The sequence below is a fragment of the Pristis pectinata genome, chromosome 3, assembly GCF_009764475.1.
Source record: "Pristis pectinata isolate sPriPec2 chromosome 3, sPriPec2.1.pri, whole genome shotgun sequence".
Lineage (NCBI taxonomy): Eukaryota > Metazoa > Chordata > Chondrichthyes > Rhinopristiformes > Pristidae > Pristis > Pristis pectinata.
The window spans coordinates 24,035,976-24,060,279 of NC_067407.1; the positions used below are offsets into that span (position 1 = coordinate 24,035,976).

The 24,304-nt window shown below is 41.3% G+C and overlaps 1 long non-coding RNA gene across 2 annotated transcripts in view; it reads right to left on the reverse strand.

The window, feature by feature from the left end:
* Positions 1-845: 845 nt before the first annotated feature.
* Positions 846-24,304, reverse strand: part of LOC127568248 (uncharacterized) — an 81,781-nt gene continuing 58,322 nt past the window's right edge. For both annotated transcript variants that reach the window (XR_007955980.1, XR_007955981.1), the window contains one exon: positions 846-1,681. This is a non-coding gene — a long non-coding RNA (uncharacterized LOC127568248). The remainder of the gene's footprint in view (positions 1,682-24,304) is intronic.

Below are 24,304 nucleotides of genomic sequence, written 5' to 3' on the forward strand. Positions count from 1 at the left end.
TCTTTAAGCCAGCACAGATGTCCTTGGTGATGTAAATAGCCTAGCTTCAGAACACTGCCCACAGCCAGTTGAAGGAGCAGCCTTGTATGGCTGGCTGTTGGCCACGGCTGAGCATGTTGTTGTGTCGAAGGTCATGATAGGAGGTGACTTCATGAGGGAGCCGTCAAAGTCTTGAATCTGCACAGCAGGCAACTTCTTTGGGGATAGGGTAAACAATGCTGCAATGATCTTCTTGCACTTGGACTGTAGTAGCATAGTTCTGATCTCCAGACCCAGAATTGACCTTCAAGAAAGGAGGGAGATACATAGCAGGAAACTGAGGCCGATTAGCCCAACATGTGTCATTGTGAAAATGCTGGAATCCATTACTGAGGAGGTTAAAGCAAGGCATTCAGAAAATCATCAATCAACCAGAGTTAATGTGGTTTTATGAAAGAGTAATTGTGTTTGACAAATTTGTTAAAGTTTAAGAATGTAACAAATTGGGTGGATAGAGCAGAGCCAAATAATATGAGAAAGTGTGAGGTTATTCATTTTGGAAGGAAGAATGAAGAAGTTAATATTTAAGCAGAATGAGACTACAAAATGTTGCAATACCATGCAATCTGGGGTCCTGGCATATGAAAGAAACTTGGCATGCAGTTACAGCAAGTAATTAGGTAGGCTTTATAGCAAGGACAATGGATTATAAAAGTAGGCTTGCTTTGATGCAATTTTGTTGCCAGTGAGACTACACCTTGGGTAACACGTACACTTTTTGTCTCCAGATTGAAGAAAAGATACATTTGCACTGGAAGCAGTGAAAAGAAGCTTCACTTGGTTGATTCCTGGGACGATGGGATTGACATATGAAGAAAAGTGGAGCAGGTTGGGCCTATAGTCAGTGGAGTGGAGAAGAATGAGAGATCTTGTATAAGATTCTGAGGGAGATTGACAGGATGGAGTGTCAGTCATTTCAAATGGTGATGAGATGTAATTTCTTCTCTGAGGGTTGTGACTCTTCAGAATTCTTTGCCCCAGAGAGTTGCGGAGGTGAAGTCACTGAACATGTTCAAGGTGGAGACAAACATTTGAACTACAAGGGAGTCGACGTTCATAGTGAGGGCACAGGAAAATGGTGTGGAGATCAAGATTGGATCAACCATACCATACTGAATAGCAGATCAGTCTTCAGGGTTCATTTAGCTCTTCCCTGCTTCTGTTTCTTATTTGCTAACTGATTCTGATTCTCGGGTGTCTAACCCCTGCTTTCTGAGGTGGTGATGCACGGTGTCAGAGACAATGAGACATTGTGCTAATTACATCATCATCATCCCCCTCCTCCTTCACTTCGTCTACCCTTCTCTTCTGCTCCTCTACCTGGTATGTGTCCAAGTGAAGGGGAAATAGAGAGCTGCTCCTTAAGGACAAAAGGGAAGATATTTCCACTTAAAGTCTTTGTAACAATGCAGCAACATGTATGATAATGTCTACTGTAAAAGAAAATTAAAGGGATGTGTTAATAACAATGAAACACTGTTAATTAGAATGGGCTGGTTTTGACTAGTCCCTGCTCAAGAGGTGATTTGCAACACTATGGTCCCTTTGCCCAAGAGGAGGATCACCTTCTACAGTCTGATCAGGACTTGAAAGGGCTCCCCTCCTGTGCAGCTGCCTCCTTCATCTTCCTTGCCATCTTAACCTAAGAGAAACAGATGAAGGACAATTAGTAATCTTCACTACCCCACTTTTGGAGCCTTGATCTCTGTGTGGGTTTGAAGTCGGCAGAAGGTCAATGGTGGGGTAAGAGTGAGACTGGTGTTGGACAGGATGGTGTGTGGATGAGTGAGGTTGTGAAGAGAATAACAGCTTGTGTGTTTGTCTAGATGTGTGTGTGTGTTTGTGCGTCTGCATGAGAGAGCAAGATTTTCGGTGGCAATTTCACCTTGCGTATCTTGTGAGGCCATGAGATTTCTTGGAGTGTTGATCCATTCTGTGGGGATTATCACATTTGAGGGAGACTGCCCGAGCCAGCTCCTGGTGAGTGTCCTGGCCCTCCAGCACACATGAAATCCCTGGTACCCCCACCACCCCCATCTCTCCTGTTGCTCTGTGAATGCTGCAGCTCCCTCTCACTCCCTGTTCTTCCACGGCACATGGTGCATGTACCTGCTGTCCGTAATATAAGGGGAGTGTGTTATTAATGGCTGTGCTCTTCTGTGAACACTGCAAATTCAGTGTGGTCCCATCAGGAACTGTGCAGTCCTAAAGCTTTTTTCTGGGTGTAAAACATCTTAATGCTGCTGCATGCTTGTTTTTGAGGAATTTTGTGATTATTTTTGGGGGGAGGGGCGATCCAAATCTAAATGTACTGATGTTTTGGGGCACCAAAAATAGGTGCAATCCAATTTTCAGACACCCTACATTTTTCTAAAAAAACATAAAAATTGCCCAGTAATACCTTAATCAAAGTGGTGATACTGTGTCTATAAGGGTGAATACAAGATTGGGGAGGGTGGTTATTGAAGCATTAACTGGGGACTGGGGAATACAGGAGACCCTGTGATTGGAGGATGGTGATTCAGGGATTGTGAACTGATTGAGCTGATTAGGGTGTTTAAGGATTGGGGTTTGATGCTATTCAAGGTTGAGGGTAAGATTGGTCATGGGGAAGTTGGGACTGTGGGGTGAAATTGGTGGGATTGTGGCATTGTACCATGGGGTGGGCAAAGGAAGGAGGTATATAATAGAATTTAATTGAGTGAGGTCTCAGACCTTAATGGAGTTATGAAAAACATGATTGTCATCGGACTTTCCAGCAATATGTGCTTCTGAAACAAGGAGGACTACTTTTCTCAGTAACACTTCAAATAACATCACTTGGTGCACATCCAACATGGAAATCGGGTAAGGTATGCATGGGTGAATCTAAGCTGGATATGCCGAATGTATTTCTGATGTTGCCTGATTGGACCCAGAAATGATCCCAACACATTCCACACTGGGGAAAACAAAATCAACTTTCAGGTATGTGGTATCAAAAGAAAAATCAGTGCTCTGTGCTCAAAATTACATTGCTCCATCCCACCTCAGGAAATGGCCACCAGAATTTCAGGCACAGTAAATCACCATTCATCTTTTGCATTGGACCTGAATCTGCTTACTACATGCAAACAGAGATGAGTGGGAACAGTCAATTTGTTATTGAAGTTTTCCCAATTAACTGGTCATTGGACAGTGCCCAGTAGGAGCAGCGCAGTTGTATCCCTGATGCAGATACTGGATAAAGGAGGCCTTTGTTGGAGAGCATTATTACATGTTTCTGGAGATTTTCTCTGGTGATTTTTGGCCCAACAGTTTCACTGAAGGGATAAATCTTCTCCAACATGTTCTTGGGAAATTTTAAATTTGGATTGGACAGATAACTTTCCTTTTGTGATTACAAGAGGACAGGCAAGTAAAAGAGACTAGATTAAGAGAATGTAGGATCACAGAAGACACTCGTTTCAACTGTACTGATATCACTCATGCTTCAGAGGCCAGAGATACTATCTGTGCGTTTCCATGAGGCATTGTATTAGATGCTGCGCTTCCCCTTCCACATAAACTACTGAAGAGTTATGCCTTCCTGTGTCTACAGTCTTGCAGCCCAACCTCAGCAAGGAACACAGCCTTGTTGATAGCTGTTAAAGTGATTACAGCACTGAAACTTTACACCACTGGGTAATTCCAGTCAGCCTTGTGGTAACCGCAGTCACATAAATCAATCAGCAGCGCACCACCAAATCAGGGTGATGGATGTTCTATTCAGGTGGGCCTCACACTTTGTCCTTCTCTGTGGACCCTGCCAAACAAAAAGCAAGCTTTCCTCAAGTAGCAGGACTCCCCCCAGAGATAGGATGCAAGTACTCGAGCTTATGTTGCATTGAATGCCTGACTGAAAACCTATCAAATCTTATCAAGGGAAAGCAAGATCATTGTATTAATGTGCAGCTGGTGAGTGATACCATCCATGTCTTGCATGTGAATACTGGAAGCACGATGCATTGTAATTTGCCTGCCTTGATAAACCAGAACAGTTTTCAATGGGTTGATTGAAAAGTAGGGCTAACCAATGGAGCCCTGGCAGATGTTACATATCTGACAACATAAGTATGAAGAAGTCCTGGGACACAGCAGAATCCCATTTTCTTTTTTTAAAATAATTTTTTTCATTGTATACTGTTTTGATTACCCTGTTGCTGGAAAGAGTGCAAAGAAGATTTAGGAGAATGTTACCAGGACTTGAGGGCCTCAGTTATAGGAAGAGGTTAAGCAGAATAGGACTTTATTCCTTGGAGCGTAGGAGACTGAGGGGTGACCTTCTAGAGGTTTATAAAGTCATGAGAGGTGTAGATAAGGTGAATGCACACAGTCTTTTTCCCAGGGAAAGGGAATCAAAAACTAGAGGGCATAGCTTCAAGGTGAGAGGGGAAAGATTTAAAAAGGACCTGAGGGGCCACTTCTTCACGCAGAGGATGGTGCATATATGGAATGCGCTGCCAGCGGAACTTTTAAGAGACATTTGGATAGGTACATGGATAAGAAAGCAGTAGAGGGATATGGACCAAATGTGGACAAATGATACTAACCTAGATGGGCAGCTTGGCATGTACAAGTTGGGCTGAAGAGCCTGTTTCTGTGTTGTATTACTCTGTGACTCTAAAAGCAAAATTCACTTTGAAACCCATTTCAGGTGCTTTGTTAGATCAGGAGGATCTTTATAGTACAGCTAAGCAGGGCTTTCAGGAATACTGATTGTCTGTTACATTTGAAGTTACATAACTACCTGACTTTGAGTATACAGTGGGTGAAGGAAGAGACCTTTTCCTACTGGATCGTGCAGAGGTTAGTCAGGAGAATTATTTGGGGATTCTGAGGAACTGATTGTCATCTGTGTACATAGGCTCGCATGGAATATCTAATATAGAAACTGGACATTCAGCCCAGCTGGTCTATGCTTGCTAAAAGCAAGCTGTTGGAAGAACTCAGCAGGTCAGGCAGCATCTGTGGAGGGAAAGGAATGGTGATCGTTTTGGGTAGAGACCCTGCATCAGAATTGAGATTGTAGAGGGAGGATAACCAGTATAAAGGACAGGGGGTGGGGTGAGACGGGCAGATAGGTGATGAGTGGACCCACGTGGAGCAAGGGATGGTGGGTGAATGGAGAACGGAGGGGGACAAAACTAGGTGATGGGCTACAGGGGGGTATGGCTCCATCTGCCCATTATCCCTAGGTCCACCTATCACCTACCTGCCTCTGCCTCACCCCTCTCCCTTTTACACTGGCTATCCTCCCTCTGCACTCTCAGTTCTGATGCAGGGTCTCGACCTGAAATATCTGCTATTCTTTTCCCCTCCACAGATGCTGCCCGACCCACTGAGTATCTCCAGCAGCTAGTTTTTTGGCTTCAGATTCCAGCATCTGCAGTCTCTTGTGTCTCCAGTCCATGCTTTTATTTGGTTCACTTGACCCTCCTCCCATCTTTTCTCATCCAAATCAATCAGCATAACCACCTATTCCCTTGTGCACCATATGCTTTTCCAACCTCCCCTAAAATACAACTATACCATTCACTGCAGTCACTCTCATGGTAAACCCCACATTCCCCACCTTTTGGGTAAAGATGTTTGCTTCAGGAAAAATGACCAGAAATAATCGACAATCCTTCCAAGCAAAGAACAATCATGGCTTTCATAATGCCCCATATTATGCTGAGGGGGTTGCATTGCAATAAATCTTTGGCCCTTTCAGAATTGCATGCATTGTTAACTGCATTCCATAAGGAACCATTTACTTTCAGCTTAGTGATAATGCACAATTACACATTTTGGCAGAGTCTTCATTTACTACAACAAGTTGCATGCAACATTATTTCTGCCTTCGTACCATTTATGCCTACCTCAGGTGCCTAATTTTGTACTAATAACTGCTCCTAAATACTTAATTATTCATGCTACTTTTCAAGCATCAGGTAGAACAATTCTACCAGAGCTTTCCGAGACTCAAATGACATCGTCTTGCTGATACTGCTGAAGGCAATGTTATTCTCTTTGTGTTTTTTTTAAAAATTAAAACATATCTGAAATTTAGGAAAGTAATTGAGTAGAAGACAAGAGGAAGGTCTAATTTGGAATTCGTTTTAATCAGAGTCTTTTGTTGATCTTTCATTTTGCAATCTGTTCAAATGCATTTGAAATGTATTGTAGTAAACAACACATGCTTGTTTTCTTATCAATCTCAAAACCCTAGGAGATTATATTCTTACTGCGTCACAGATTATGGGACATATTGTAAGACTTCCAAATCCCGTGGTTGCAGAGATCCAAACAGATGTTCTTTCAAGTAAGTAATTAATGAAATCTGTACTAAGATCAGCCCAAAACTAGAATTGGATTGCAAATGGTCCTCTTCTTCCAGCTGAAGGCTCTGTTTTGGGGAAGATCTTCTGTTGCCTCCAAATCACTGGTTGCCTCCCTCTGGGTGATGCTGTTCATTTCATCCTGGCTCCCACTGAAATGTTCCATTGGGAGCCTGGATCCCAGCACTTTGGAGTGGCCCCCTGCAGCATGGGGCGTTTCAGCACAGGTGGTTGGCTGAACTCGCAGAAGCAGTTTGTCAGCTGGTGAGGTTCCACCCAGGTTCATGACAACATCAAAGCATGTACTAAATTAGATAACAAAAACATAATTCTTCTCGTAGGAGCAATGTCACCCATTCCTTGGCAAGAGGATTGCTACACTTGTGCAAGCTTTAACCAAGCACAGGCCCAGGCAGCAGATCTGGCAACCTGTGGAAGATGGTACTGCCCTGCTGTACTCCTTGAGGAATCCATCAGAGCAGCGTGGTGTAGAGAAGGGCCACAAGCAACTGTAGCTGCTGCAATCTGGAGCAAAAGATAAACAGCTGGAAGAATTCAATGGGTCAGGCATCATCTGTGGAGGTAAAGGGACGGTCGATGTTTCAGGTCGAGACCCTGCACCAGCATTGAGAGTGTAGAGAGAAGATGGTCAGTATATAGAAATGAGAGGGAGGGGTGAGACAGAGGCTGGTAGGTGATAGGTGGAACCAGATGGGGGAGGGGAGATGATGGGCAGATAGAACCAGATGGGGGAGAGCTAACCAATGGAACTGAAATGTTGCCTAACCCTTTGCCTCCACATGTGCTGCTTGACCCACTGATTTCTTCCAGCAGTTCATATTTTGCTTCAGCTGGCATAGTCTGGGTGGAAGATGCCACTGTCCACTTAGGCAGGTGCTAGTGCTTGAAGCTGGAAGTTCTGCAGGTATTAACACCACAGGGCCAGAACATTCGTATTTCACCACCTTTCACCTATCACCCCTAGAATCTAAATCACTCAGTTTGATGGGATAAAGGTTTCTCTCTAAGTCTTACGGCCTTATCTAGGGAACACTAGTTCACAGAACAAAATTGCTTCATTTAAATCCATGCCAGGAAATTTTAAATTATCATCATAGATGAAAAAAATCATTCCTGTTTCCATGATTTAAGATAATCTAGTTTAAGATAATCGACAAAAGAACCAGAGGGGAGTTTGAGAACTTTTACATATTGTTATCATCTGCAAAGCAAGTCCTGAAAGGATGGTGGGGTGATTTCTGTGGTGACTTTCAAAGGAAATCTGAATATGAATTTGAAAAACAAAAGTTTGCATGACTATCCGGAGGACATTAGCACACAATATATGGAATCTGGAGCAGGTCTTTGGCCGCCTCAAGCCTGCTTCACTATTGAATGAGATCATGGCTGATCCGCTACCACAAATCTGCTTTCCTGTTCAATCCCTAAATCCCTTGATTCCTTTCAGAGTTCAAAAATCTATTGATGTCAGCCTTGAATATACTTAACGACTGAGAAAAATTATTTCTCTGGCTGAGACAATGAATGGCAACAGCTGTATAATAGTGGGCTTTCAACACTGCTGTAGAGTTCATCCAGTATCAAGGCAAAGCCAGCAAAGCCTGATGGAAAGACTCATTGGAATCAATTAACTTATAGCGGAAGGCTTGGCAGAACATAAACCAGTTCACAGGAAAGAAACTCTGTGCAAGCAAGTGTAAAGTCAAAGCAGATGCCACTGCAACTCAATTTGTGCTAATGGCTGCCAAGGAATTCACTAACAGATAAAGGTAGAATACAGACAACTCTGGAAGATTCACATTGCTAATGTTGTCTATAGCAATACCAAAGAGTTTATTCACAACTGCATCAGATGCAACAAGGTCTTTCATAGCTGAAGAAAGCTCACAGTTGTTACCACCTACAGTAAGGAAAAGTCCAACTCTATGTAGCCAGAGGAAAGAGTTTCTCAGCAAATATACTGCCAATTCTGTTAAGAACATTAAACGTTTTAGCAAGATCACCACTTATTCTTCTATATTCCCTGAAGGTGCAGCCACATCCCACTCGGTCTTTCCTTGGGTCTATCCCAGGAATCCTAGTAAGTCTTTGCTGTCCCACTTCCAAGGAAAATATATCCTTCCTTGGGTAAGGAGACTAAAAGTGAAGCATCACCACAGCCTTGCTTTTGAATTCCAGACCTTTTGCAGTAGTGTTGGGGAGTGCAATTAATTGGGAAGGTCCATGATAGTGCTGAATGATCTGCATAGGAATGGGATGTAGTCACAATGGGCTGAATGGTCTTCTGCGTTGTCAGGTTCTATGATGGAGATTCTCACAGAAATAACATACTTATTTTTCCGTGGAAATTGATTCAAATTTCAGATCTCAGTGCTAACTCAAAATGAACTGAACAAGCTAGCCAGTAAACAGAGAACTACCAGAGAATGCAAACTCATTTTTATAAGAAGGTATCAATCTAAAAGAACATGCTATCATATAGAATGTTTGCATATCATTGTGTTGTCCCATATTATCTCAATCAATGAATTGCTTTTGAGATCTCATTGGAAACACCATGCCAATAAATAGTTTTGTGTTCCATAGTCAAGTGCTTTCCAATGTATTTACATCCTTTATAACTTCTCAATTGTAGTAGCAGAAAGTAGGTGATATACTCACAGATGTATGCACTCACTTTTCCACCAGATAAGGGGACTTATGATTGCTTCCTTCTTAACTAATCCTGTTCCATAAATCTATTAGAAATGATAAATTCGGTTTCTCTTCCCACAGATACGCCTGACCTGCTGAGTATTTCCAGCATTTCCTGTTTTTATTTTAGATTTCCAGCATCTGCAGGTTATTTTTGATGTTCAAGTCATCAGAAGGATTTAGTGCAGTCGAATAATTGGTATTTGAGTAATTCAGCAATTTAGTTAAGCATGGTGGAGCCATATAGGCTGTGATGATACAAGTTTGTGGTCCATTCTATTAATTTAGCTGAATTGAGTCAGGCTAGCATCAAAGGTTCCACAATTGGCCTGTGCTATATAGATATTTATCTAATGTATGCAAAAGTCATCTAATTTATGCAAAAGTCAGGTGCACATTGGATTTATTTTGAATAGGATGCTGCCACAGTCCATTGGTCTATCAAAGTTCACAGATTAAAAAAGGCAATTTTGGAAAAAATACCACAGAAATGTTCCCACCCTGGGATCTGCATTCATTTAAAGGCAGTTAATGTCCTCAGGGAGGAGTGGGGGAAATTATCAGGATTAAAACTGAAATGTTGGAGAAACTCAGCCAGTCAAGCAGCATCTATGGAAAGGGAAACCAGTTAATGTTTCTGGTCAGCAAGCCTTCCTCAGAACTGGGGGAGAGTGGCAGGTGTTCAAGGCAGAGCAGAAGGGGGTAGTAATGCAGTATGGAGATGAATTAAGACAAATCACGTGATTAGGAGCAAGAGCGTTAGCAATGCATTTAAAAGAAACAGCGTGAGAAAGGGATGTAAGCAAGATGATGGGAAACGATGAGAGAACAATTTAACTGAAGTTGGTGAATTTCCAGGTTGCAAAGTGCCTACACAGAAGATAAGATGTTGTTCTTCCAGTTTATGTTGGGCCTCACTATGGTAGCGTGGGAGGCTGCAGGAAGATAGGTCGGAATAGGAGTGTGATTGAGAATTCATGGGGCATGCAGCAGGAATGTCGGCATCACCCCTGCCGATTGAACATAGATGTTCTGCAAAGCCATCGCCCAATCTGCATTTGGTTTCTCTGGTGTAGAGGAGTCCACATTGTGAACACTGAATACAGTAGACAAGGTTGGAAGAAGTGCAAGTGATCTGCTGCTTCACCTGGAATGGTCGTTTGGGCCCCTAGATGGTGGGTAGGAAAGAGGTGAACGGACAAGTGTTGCATTTCCATTTGTGTGGGAAGGTGCCGTAGAACAGGGAGAGGTAGGTGGGAGCGAAGAGTTATAAAATTGAGTGGTCCCTAAGAAATGCAGAAAGGAATAGAGTGAGGATGATGTGACTGGTGGCGGGATCACATTGGAGCTAGCAGAAATTGTGAAGGCATTGAAGGTGGAGGCTGGTGCGGTGGACAACGAGTACTGGAGGAATTCTACCTTCGTCCTATCCAGAGGAGAGGGGGTGAGAGCGGAGTGTGCGGGAAGTAGAGGAAATGTGGTTGAGAGCTCCACCTACTATGGAATAAGGGAAACCACATTTCAGGAAGGAGGACATTTAAGAGGCACCAAAATAAGAGGCTTCATCGTTGGAGTAAACGGGTTGAGACAAAGAAGCTAGCTTGACATGTCATAGAGAGACAGAGCAATACAGCACAGATACATCCAGTCCATGCCGACCACGGTGTCCACCCAGCTAGTTCCAATTTCCTGCATTCGGTCCATATCCCTTTAAGCCCCGCCCCTCTATGAACCTATCCAAGTGCTTCTTAAATGATACTCTTGTATCTGCCTCAACCATTTCCTCTGGCAGCAAAAGCTTGTTTGCCAGATGGGTAAGAAGATGGGTAAAAAAGCTAGTTTGCGCTTTTACAGATAGCTCACATTGACGGGCACTTTAACTAGCTGAAATGTAAACTGGTTTTGCGTTAGGAAACATAATGTACTAGTACATGAAAATGAGGCTTTTCTCTATGCAATTCATGGCAGTCTGACATTCATGCAATCCTGCTGATTGCACTGCTGATAAATAGTGAAGAGAAGGGGAAAGGAAGCGGGACCCTATGGAGTTTTATCTTTGAGAAGTGGCACTCATCTCCCTTACAAGTCTGCAAGTACACCCTGTTACAAAACAAATGCTAATGACCTATGGCAGGAACAAGGAAGATCAGAATGACCTTGTTCATTCAATGCATCATGCTTTTATGATCTCTGATCATGTGCTCATCCACAGTACTTGCATGTTCCATCAATAGCTTTGGATTTGCAATCGTTTGAAAAGGGGTAACCTGGATCTTTCTGTCTGACAAACCCATCTACTTATTATTGTATATACGATTTGCATTCATATTTAGTAATGTTTCAAAGTTTAACTTCATTTTTGTTTTGTTGTTTCGCAAACTTTGAGCAAAAATTGCTAATGTATTTGCCAAGCGAATAAGAGTGACCATATTTTATAGAGTGTAAGATGTGATTTAAGTACAAGATTTTTCCGACTGAACATTTAAGTAAAATTGTCATCCTTTTATTAAAACAGCTGACAATGGTTCTTCACTCACCAATCGAGAATTTAACACGTGCAATTATTACACTTATGTGGACTTGCGTCAGCTGGAATGGGATGAAGCCCAGGGCTACTGGAAACCACAAACTGCTCTAGGAGACAGGTAGATCTAATGAATGATGCTTGCAATTCTTTTGGAGAGCAAAACAATATTAACTTACAAGCATACTGTATATAAAGCATGTTCAAACTTTATGGTCAACAAAATTTTGCCCTTGGTATTTTGCTTTTAATCCCTCTCCCATCTTTCCATGTCACATATTGACTGCAATTCTCAGTTGCTGAATAACGATGATGACATTCTGTAAAGACAGCAGGTCCTCCAAGTAAGTTGTATTCTGATATTTTCCATCACATCGCTGGACCACATTTATTGTTACTATTTTCAGTTTCATCAGTACTGGAAGATTTTCATTTATATTAAGGCATGTTGAACCCATTACTGTATAATCATTAAATAAAAGGCAATGTTGGGTACAAGTTATAGTGGAATTTAGAGCTTACGATATATAACAGCACATTCAATCTGCATCATTTTACAGGCACAGTTGTATGATTTTGCACACTGTAAGCTTAGAAGGTGATCTTTCCCTCTGAGTTCTGAAGACGGGTTTTCGACCCGAAGCGTTAGTTCTGTCTCTATTACCCATAAGTGCAGCCTGTCCTGCTGAGCATTTCCAGCATTTTCAATTTTTATTTTAATCTTTCCCTTGCTGTGTTTTCATGTTGCTATTATTTTCCCTTTAGTTCTACTATTTCTCTTATTAATTTTCTGATGTCCTATCTTCTTTTGCTTTCTTTTCAGCCAGGAAGTTTTGGGTAAAGGAGTTAAGATGGTTCTTTCCAAACTCATCCCACCAGGCACACCTTCCCTTCCCCCTTCCCCCTTCCCTTCCCTCTCTGCTTTCCACAGGGATTGCTCTCTCCTTGACTCCCTTGTCTGCTTGTCCCTCCCCAACCGATCACCCTCCAGGCATTTATCCCTATGACTGTGCAAAGTGTTACAACTGCCCCTACACCGCCTCCCTCACCACCATTAAGTCCTTCCAGGGAAGGCAGTGCTTCACAAGTGAATCTATCGGGGTCATTTATTGCATCCGGTGCTCCCAGTGCAGCCTCCCCTACATCGGTGAGACCTGACGCGGGTTGGGGGACCGCTTTGTTGAGCACCTTCGCTCCATCTGCCACAACTACCAGGATCTCCTGCTGGCCAGCCATTTTAATTCCACTTCTCATTCCCACAATGACATGTCTGTCCACTGCCTCCTCTACTGCCACGTTGAGGCCAGACACAGGTTGGAGGGGCAACACCTCATATTCCGTCTTGGTAGTCTCCAACCTGACAGCATCAACATCAATTTCTCTAACTTCTGGTAACCACTCCCCTCTGTTTTCCTCCTTCCCCCACCACCCTTTATTTTCCCTCATTCCTGTGGCCCCTTCACCCTTTTCTCTTTCCCCTCCCCTGCCCTCACCACCTGCCCACCTCCTTCCCTTTATTCCATGGCCTACTCTCCTCTCCTATCAGATTCCATCTTCTTCAGCCCTTTGCCTCTTCCACCCATCACCTCCCAGCTTCTCACATCACTCCCTTTCACCACCCCCACCCACCTACCTTCCCCGTCACCTAGACTTAACTATCATCTGCCAGCTCGTGCTCCTCCCCCTCCCCCCCCCCTTTTATTCTGGCTTCTTCCCTCTTCCTTTCCAGTCCTGATGAAGGGTCTCGGCCCAAAACGTCGACTGTTCATTTCCCTCCATAGATGCTGCCTGACCTGCTGAGTTCCTCCACAGCATTTTGTGTTCATTGCTGCAGATTTCTGGCATCTGCAGTCTCTCTTGTGTCTCCTTATCCCACCATCCAGGCTTTCCCACTTCTCTTTGGTGATATCATGCTCCAGCTCTGTTCTTCCCACTGTACCTTTTATTCCTATTGTGGATGTCATTGTTACTCCTACCTCATCCTCTTGTACACTTTTCATTCATGCAGCTTCTTCACCATTATGGTCAGCCTATGGCCCTCATCCGCTCCCTCTATGCACGAGGATACCCAGGACTTATTTCCTTTCTATCCTTCTTGATTACCCCTGTCTGATCAGACTGCTTGGCTGATAGCCAATCTCGGGTGAGCTACCATATCCTCTAAGTATAGCGATGATTACTTTCTTTGGCCTTTGCCACACTCCTGCTAAAGACTTTATTCCCTGCCTGGCCGTCTGCCTTAAATTCTTTGAAACCTCATCATTTTTGAATATGAACCTACCTCAGTCCAGCCATCAGTGAAGCACTGTAACCTGCCTTGTCACAATTTCAATTGATGCCCCCAGTGGAAATCTTATGTCCTCTTGCACTCCATCCTTCTATACGCTCATCTGAAACTCTGTTGACCAATATTCTATCTGATTTTTCAATTTACCCTTGCAGACAACATAGATTCCTATCTCCCATAATTTTAAATTCACTTCCTTGGGGTAAAATTCCTGAATTATCTTATCCCACCTCATCCCTGTAATCTCCTCCAGCTCTGAAACATGGTGTCTTGATCGTGCCTGGAGCACTTTCCTCTATCACCAGTGGCTGCACATTAGGCTGTCTAGCTACTGTAGTCTGGAATTCCCTGCTAATAGCCTTCACTGCACCTTCTCTAAAGTTGTCCTTAAAGTCCATTTCTTTCAGCGGGCTTTAGGTCAACTCTCCTGGGGAGTCAAACTGATGTGCCATTGAAGGATTGACTAATATGGTTGTATTTTCTCTTGTTTGATATTTTTACTTCATGTTACCTGCTAACTCAAGCTTGGATGCTGTTTAATTCCTGCTGTGGGCACAGCTTTCTCTACCTCAGGTTTGCTAAGGTTCCTTAATGTTATACTCTGGTGAATGCTGAGTAATGATTCTGCTGATTTTAGACACCATTTTTTTTAATGTGTTGAAGTTTGGCAATGATGGTGCTTTTTTTCTACAGATACACTTCATGTGTGACTGGCGAAGAGGCAGGTGATAACTTGAATGCCATTGGTGAAGGTAAAGTTAATAAAAGCATACTTCTGTTTTGTGAATAGGACATTACAGCATAGTACAGGCCCTTTGGCCCATAATGTTGTGCTGACATTTTATCCTGCTCTAATATCTATCTAACCCTTCCCTCCCACATAGCCCTCCCATTTCTCTATCATTCATGTGTCTAAGAGTCTCTCAAATGTCCCTAATGTATCTGCCCCCACAACCTCTGCAGGCAGTGCGTTCCACGCACCCACCACTCTCTGTGGGGGGGGGGGACAAAAAACTTACCCCTGACGTCCTCCTTGTATCTTCCTCCAATCGCCTTAAAATTATGCCCCCTCACGTTAGCCATTGTCGCCCTGGGAAAAAGTCTCTGACTGTCTACTCGATCTATGCCTCTTATCATCTTGTACACCTCTATCAAGTCACCTCTCATCCTCCTCCTCTTCAAAGAGAAAAGCCCTAGCTCGCTCAACCTATCCTCATAAGACATGCTCTCCAATCCAGGCAGCATCCAGGTAAATTTCCTCTGTACCCTCTCTAAAGCTTCCACATCCTTCCTATAACGAGGTGACCAGAACTGAACACAATACTCCAAGTGTGGTCTAACCAGAGTTCTATAAAGCTGCAACATTACCTTGTGGCTCTTGAACTCAATACCCCGACTAATGAAGGCCAATGCACCATATGCTTTCTTAACAATCCTATTGATGTGTGCGGCAGCTTTGAGGGATCTATGGACGTGGACCCCAAGATCTCTCTGTTCCTCCACACTGCTGAGAGTCCTGCCATTAACCTTGTATTCTGCCTTCAAATTCAATCTCCTGAAGTCACTTCACACTTTTCCGAATAATCAGTAACTTTGTCAAAAATAATAGCATGATTGGTTTGTTTTTATTATTCAAACAATGTCAAAATTCCCATGCACTTACCTCATTCTCCAATATTCACCATTACAAATTTAATTATATCTGCAGGACTTGAGCAATAGAACTATCAATACTGCAAGTGGAGCCAGCCAATAATCTGTAACAAATGTTTGACTTATTGATACTCCCAGTGGAAATCTGATGTCCTCTTCACCCTGCCTTAATCTTGCATCTAGAAATGAAGTTCTCAGCAGTAAATATGAATGGGAAATGGGCAAAGGAAAGGAAAATGAGATTAGACTGACTCTAGATAAAAGATTTAGGAGTAGCATAGGGGTGTGTGGTGAATGAACTCCATCCATATTGCAGTTTCTATGGTCAACCTTTACCTTTTGCATTTTGTAAGGAATACATTTTGGGGTTAGTCATAAGTTACACGTATCCAAGTATTGCAGAAAAATTGCTTCAAGTGAGATCTGCACATATGGATTTGATTTGCTGTATTTTTCTTAAATCCTTAAGGATAAGAATTAGTTGAGACTTTTTTTATTGTTTCCACTGAGTTAATGTTCTAATTTCTGTTTTACACAGACCATTTTCCAACTCCACAGGTCCACAGCAGTTTCTGTACGCAGACCTGACCCTTGTAATCTGGAAGCTATATTTTTGTTGATATTTCCTTTTGCAACAGTTTCACAGCCCAAGGGTTGACAATTACCTTAAACTGGCAATAATCAGTTTGATGAATCAGATAACAGTCTCCTGCATTCCTATTTTTTGAATGGAATCTTGGATTTATGTATATTAAACTGACCTCTGTACCCTTTGGTTTGTTTCACATTTATATTAGTTTTCACCTGTCAGAAGGAAACAGGGGAATGTGCTTGCCACCTTATATACTTAGTATGACTGGAATATAGTTATACACACAAGACAGTGTAGGTTTTGATTTAGTCTGCTTCTGAAAACTGACTTTTTGCCATAAACACAAAAAGATCTTTTTGTGCTGAATCCTCTCCTTTTCGATGTACCCAGCTAAAGTTTTTGTTCTTACCAGCTATCATCAACAGAATGTCAAAGCAACGGGGTTCTAAAGAGCTGAAAAGTAACTTTCGTCATTACATGGAAAAAGATTATATTTTTACAATACCCTGTTTATTTCCTGAATTTATTATTTTTATATCTGTGTCAAAATTGCAAAGACGATAATAACATAAAGAGCAATGTTTCATCAAAAGCACAGGATCAAATCCTCGCAAGAAAGAACATAATCCATAGTATCAAGTAAAATATAAAAACAATTATTATTTCTAAATTATGCTATTTACTAACAACATTGTGATTTGATTGCAAGATTTTAATGCAAGTATTTATTTTTTGTCAAAATATGTATGAAGGGCACCTGTGGTGAAATATATATTTGACCCAAGATAATATAACATGATTATAAAATCACTGCTGATCAGGGAGCACATCTGACATTGAGTCATAGAAAGATACAACGCAGAAACAGGCTCTTTGGCTCTATGATTCCATACCAACCATCAACCACCCATCTACACTAATCCTACATTAATCTCATTTTCCCTGCATTCTGACAACTTCCCAGATTCTACCACTCACCTACACACTAGGGACAATTTGCGGTGAATATTTCTCTCCCTACTAATATGTGTTAATACCTGGATCATTTTTGCCAAAAGCTGAATGGATGCCAGTCAACTTTAAAATAATTATTTTTTTCAGGTACATTAGAAACACTTGCTAAGACCAAGGTTAAAAAGAAGCCTGAAAAACAGTCAGCAATTGTCAAACCTGAGGCAAAGATGGGAAAGGTAGGCAAATAGGAATGGGAAGGAGGAACTAATCTGCTTCTATCCAGCCATCATAATTCACTTTGCACCAATGTGACTTTCAATCTGTTCTACTTTAAGTCAAATTGGCTTTAGGAACTGAAAGTAAACATTTCAAATTATAACAGCCAACAGGTTTCTTGTTAAAACTCATATGCTCTAATTTAATCCACTCCTCCCTTAATATATGGAGCATTGCTCTAAATAGAATACTTCAGATGGACAACATAAGTTATCAGTAACATTGACATTTAGGGGAACAATGAGGATCACAATGGATTTAATTTTTGCTGCAACATTGTCCTCCCGGACTTCTATTTTCAAATAATTTTTCTTATCATCTTCAGCCAATTTTATTTTTATTCTTCCCTTCCTATCTTTCTACTCTGAATGTGAAAATTCATTGTGTGTGCATGCTTCACAGATAGCAGATGCCCTCCAACACCTCACTGAAGTATTGTTTATTTGTGATTGACAATCATACCTGGCTACCTGTTTGCTGAGCAATGGCTTCACATCATTGCTCATTGTATAACATAGAACACAGAATAGTACAGCACTGGACAGGCCATTTGGCCCACGATGTTGTGCCGATCTTAACGTCAATTTATACTAAATGTCCTCATCCTGTTTATCATCTATATCCTTCCATTCCTTTCATATTCATGTGTCTATCTAAAAGCTTCTTAAATGCCACCAAACTGCCTGGTTCCACTACTACCCCTGGTAACCCATTCCAGGCACCTGCCACCCTTTGCACAAAAAAACTTGCCCCTCACGTCGCCTTTAAACTACCACACCCCCCCCCCCCCACCCTGAAAAACATGTCTGCTGGTGTTTGACATTTCTACCCTGGAGAACAGATTCTGACTGTCTACCCTGTCTATGCCTCTCATAATTTTAAAAACCTCTATTAGGTCTCCCCTCAGTCTCCAACGATCCAGGCAGAACAACCCAAGTTTGTCCAACCTGTCCTTGTGGCTCATACCCTCTAATCTAGGCGGCATCCTGGTAAACCTCTTCTGTACCTTTTTCACAATCTCCACATCTTCCTATAATGGGGCGACCAGAACTGCACGCATTACTCCAAGTGTGGTCTGACTAAAGTTTTATCTAGCTGCAGCATGATTTCCTTACTCTTATATTCAACGCCCCTACCAATGAAGGCAAGCATTCCATATGCCTTCTTTACCACCTTATCCATTTGCGTAGGCACTTTCAGTGAACTATGGACCTGGACCCCAAGATCCCTCTGTACCTCAATGCTATTAAGGGGCCTACCATTAATTCTATACTTTCTCCTTTCATTTGATCTCCCAAAGTGCCACACCTCACACTTGCCTGGATTAAACTCCATCTGCCACTTCTCTGCCCATATCTGTAACTGATCTATATCCCACTGCATTGTTTGATAGCCCTTTATACCGTCCACAGCTCCACCTATCTTGGTGTCATCCACAGATTTGGTAATCCACCCATCTACATTTTCATCCAAATTATAGATACTGTATACATCACAAACAACAGAGGTCCCAGCAGCAATCCCTGTGAAACACCACTGGTCATGGACCTCCAGTGGAATACCAGCCTTCTAACCCTACTCTGTATACTATGGACAAGCCAGTTCTGAATCCAAACTTGTAATTCACCCTGGATCCCATGCATCTTTATCTTCTGAATCAACCTACCATGAGGGACCTTACCAAATGCCTTACTGAAGTCCATGTAGATAACATCCACTGCCTTACCCTCATCAAGCTCCTTTGTCACCTCCTCAAAAAAAGAATTCAATCAAGTTTTTAAGGCATGACCTGCCCCACACAAAGCCATGCTGACTGTCCCAAACCTGAGGCCATTGCTGTATAATAGTCCTGATTTTCGCTGTCCATCAAGTCACAACAGTAATTATTCCACTAAGAAAAATGCAGCATGCAGGATTAGAAAGTTTTGCAGTGTTATGTTTGTGGCAACTGTAACCCATTGGTTTCAAGTGGCACCATTTGGAAATATCCAGTTCAGCTGTAATACAATAAAAGTGCATGTTAAGGACAAGAAGCAAGAAATTGGAACTGATTTTTTTTAAAAGAAGTGTTATTTTCTTTAGTAAATTTTAGTAAATGTTATTGACAATGAACACCCAAGTCTACCTAACGTTTGCTAGTGGAGGGTTTATGTATACCTTCCCATGCCTGTTAGGGCTTCACTCACCATCCATTGACAATGAGCAGTCAAGGGACGTTCCACATGCTAACAGTATATTGATATAAATGGCAAGCTTCATACGAAGGCAAGTTTAACATAGAGGAGGTTGTTAATTTTCAAAACCGTCATCTTTTATGAGCCTTCTATTTTCAACAGTCTTCTCTGCTCTTCTACAGTTCTTTTCAGCACCATGTATGCAAACTTCACTGGAGAAATGTGATAGTACAACAAACCTAGAGAGAAAACTAGAGCTGAAGACTGTCGACATGACAAACTCCGCCGCTGAATCAGAACTGGTGCGATTTAGTAACTTGTTTTATGGCTTGACTCCATGTTAAATAAACCTTTCCCATTGGAACTCGGACTCCAGTGGCCAGAATATGCTCAGTGACCCCACAAGAGCAACACTTGAAAGACTGGGAAGTGTTTCAATGCAGTGCTCTCACGTTTGGGCAAGGAGTTGGAATCTAGCTTAAACTGACCACACAAAATATCTATATCCTGTGATAACAAAAGCCTCACTGTTCAACAAAGCTGCATATTTTTATTACAATGCAATGTTATTTATAACTGAGATCTCTTGTAATAATTTGTGACGGGACTGTGACATGATGTACAGGAAGACGTTACTTATCACGCTGGTCTTCTCTCAGCAATCTATGCTGAGCAGTCAGAATGACTTCTGATGCCCACTTACGTGGGGAAATCATATCCAAATGTTATGAATGGTTAGGATTTAGAATGTACTACCTAACTGGATGATGAACAAATACAACGGTATTTGTGGAGAATTAACTGTGCTGGGATATGGGGAAGAGCAGGGGACCAACTGGATTGCTCTCTGGAAAAAGTTAATGGGCCAAAGGGCCTCTGCCATGCTATTTACGATTCAGAGAGGAAAGTTAATTAGATGAATAGAATTCAATTCAGAAGGAGAGATGGACATCATTTGTGGCTTTTGAACAGCAAGCAGCTTAAAGAATATCTCTGCCTCATTGGGCCTAATTTTAGATTGTAACTGCCATCTATTTGGTTTCTACAAAACAGGCAGGGTTCAGATTGCCCTGAGTATCACTGGGCTGTTTGAGCTGAAATCATCACAGATGAACCTTCTGCGGTTCCAGTAGGAATCCCTGGATGGTAATTGGGACTGGATCATTGGGTGATGAATATACTTCTGCTCCTAAACTGACCCAGATGTGGTTATTTTCAGTCAGGAATACAGTCTGAGCTCTATTGTTTGGCATGTCTCAGATACTCACTGCCGTCATAAGCTGATCTATGAGGAAACCTCAACAGAATATCCCATTTTCTAAGAGCAAATACTCAAATAGATTGTTTAAATAGAACATCTTTGTTTAAATCCAGTGTAAAACAACTCAATTATATCATGACCACAATGATGTACACTACAAACATTATTTGATGGTTTATTTATTAATTCCTCTTTGAGCTTGTTTATATATAACAGAAAATGACATGTTTGGCTGCATTGTAAATAATGTTCAATATAGTTGCATCATTATAGTAGAAATTACATCCACAATCTAATATTTTAATTAAAAGTCTCTAATTAAATGCAAAAAGTTTGGACTGCAGCACAATTATAATTGCCATGGTTTGAAACTTAGAAAGCCAATTGAATTCATTTGATAGTTCTCAATTTAGTGACCTCAACCTCATTTTAGTTAATGTTCCTTGCTCTTTGAAAGGAACGATTGTCCTGGTAGAATGAAGTGAGACTTGCTATCACAAGATTGTCATGTTTGTTTTTGGGATATGCGTGTTTTAGAAACATCTTCAATGATTAAGTTGTTCACATGAATTTCACATCTGCTCCAACATAAACTTTCAAAGCTGCCAAAATGCAAATCGGAAGAAAGTCGAGTTTGTTTAGAAACTGTCTAAAACTAGTACACTGTCCCAAAGAAGTCTGTTTATTTCTGTATCCTCTAACTGATCAGACTTCCCCTACACTTGCTTTTATTTTGTTATCCTTTCTATTTGTGCTCAACAGGGACATTCAGACCCAAAAGCCCAGAATATAAATGTTGAACAAAAAGATGAAGCAACAGCTTTTTCTTTTTTTTCCTTTATTATATATTGACTTATGTAGTCTTTCTGCTGCTCCGTACACCATCAATCATCACCCCCCAAGCCCATCCATCCAATAACAGTACATTAATGTGGTCTCTACTTTAAGCACAGATCAGATATCCCATAATTGAAATACAGTATGAAGGTACAGTCATTGCTTGGACATTTACTCTCTACTTCCTAGATGCTGGTTGGAGGATCATACTGAAGAACCTGCTCCTTAGCTATCAAAATAAAGTGTGAGATAAGAAAGAGAAATGAATTGTGAACCTTTGTGTAAAGCTGGTGTACGCAAAGAATTGGACACAGAGGTTGTTCAGAATTCACAAAGTATAGATAAGGCATGTATTATGTCAAACAATATTCTCCAATGTACTCCAATAATTTGCTGATTTACTGCAAAATGTTTATGCACATTGTGGCAGCTTTTGAATCATAGGCTTGAGAACTAGAACATTCGTCTGGCAGCCTGGTAACATTTCCAGAATTTAACAGAATAGGCTCCTGCTTCACTGAGTCCAGTAGTTTTGGATGCATTAATCATACATTGCCAACATACCGGACCAGGGGTAAGGTAGTCCAGAATTTGTTTACAACGATTATTTCCAATGCATGTTACTTTCTTCATGATTATTGGATTAAAAAAAAACCTGGAACACACTATCCATTTGGACTGTAGAAATTCCAGAAGACTGTTTGCCACCACCATCCAAGGGCAATTGGGAATGGTCAATATATACATTCACCTTGCTGTCAACACCTGCATCCCAAAAATGAACTTAAAAATGTGTCTTCCATCTGGTCTTAGATTTGACTGCCAATCAAAACTATAATTTCGGTTCGATTCAAATTTCGGTCTGAAATCTAAGATAAAGCAGAAATGTTGGGAAGACTCAGCAGGTCAGGCAACATCCATGGAGAGAAGAACCAAGATTCACCTCTCTGACCTTCTCATCAGCTTTGACTCTGAAGCATCATCAACCTAAAATAATAGTTTCTCTCCCCAGGGATGCTCCGGGACCTGCTGGGTATTTCCAGCACTTTCTCCATCTGATTCCTTCACTCCAACAAAAATTGTTAACGTATTGGTTTTCATTTAATTACCAAGATTAAGTCACATTCTTGTCTTTTTGGATGGCATTGAATATTTCCATTTCTTCCCATTATCAACAGACCAGGATCCAGCTATCCCACAACCCTGGACTGATTAACCTAGAAGCAACCAAAAAACAAAAAAAAAAATTCCAGATACTGAAAATCTGCAAAATACTAGCTCTATTTCTCTTTCCATGGATGCTTCTTGACTAACTGAGTAGTTCCAGTTTTTATTTTTTCTGTCATTATTCCGTCTGAGGTTGGTCTTGCATTAATAGCAAGGTCAGGTTACAGAGCAGCTTTTGCGGGGTTTAGAAGCAGGCTTTGTTTCTTACCAGTATAATAAATGGCACACGAGGAAAAGCAATAAGCTGTAAAGGAGACCAGAAATAACTAAAGAACTTAGAAATCTACCCGATGAAACTAAGAATGACTATCATTACAGTTGTGTATTTAGTTCTCATAAGCTGACGTTGACACTTCCTCTGGCTCTCTTTATTCAGTCCCATACAATTACAGTCTGAGGAGAAACAAAAGATTCTGCTTGACATGACCTCATTGCTAATGACTGGCCAAGAGAAGGTTTCTTCAGAATCACAGAACGATTGCAATCCTGAGGTAGGAATTAACCACAACAAGCTCTATGTAAAAGGAATCCCCATGAGGATTTGAATTCATACTTTATTCTTTAAACATTATTTTGAATTTTATTTTGGAAGTGGCCCATTTTTAATATTGATACTGTGGAGAAATTATTGTAATTTATTTAATTTTGCACTGAATATTCCTTCTCACACCTTATAATTTCCTTTACTGTGCCAGTAATTTGGCCAAGATAGCAATCAGTTGATATTTTCCCTACAGCTCTGCAAACGTCTTATCTGGAATAGAAGTTAGCATATGGATAATCAAAGTAAAGACCTGCATCCTGACCATACTATTTAAAACTCTTATAGCATTTAATAAAAGCAATATTCTGATTGTGGTACCAATTTTCATTGCAAAGCAATGAAAAAAACCTAAAGAGAAATGCAACTCAATGGGGTGATTTTAATACCAAAGAATGGGATGTTTGGGAGCAGGGGAGGGATTGAAATTTTTCTACATTCATTTGGGATCACAGTGCAACTACAGAGATGCATTTGCATGCCGACAAGAAAATCACTCGCAGAATTTGGGGATTGAGTTTTTGCAGGCAGAAATAGATTAATGAAATCTTTGCAAATTAGTTTTAACTTCACTCTTGGCATTGTCCCATCTGATTAAAATCTCAGCTATTGCAGCTGCTGTCTCAGTTCCCTCTTGGAATATTTGGCAAAGATTGCTTGTATGGACATACCTTTTATTTCTAATTTGGAGGCTTTGAAACTGATGTGATGAGGATAGGAGGTTTATTGGAATTGTTGTACAGCACATTGGATAAGGAAGCCCATTGAGGCAGCAGAAAACAACATGCTATGACGGGAGAAATGCATGCAAAGGCAAAAAAGAGTACAGGAGCCAAGCCGCATCAGAGGCATTCCCATGTCATTGGATTTATAGACACTGGCT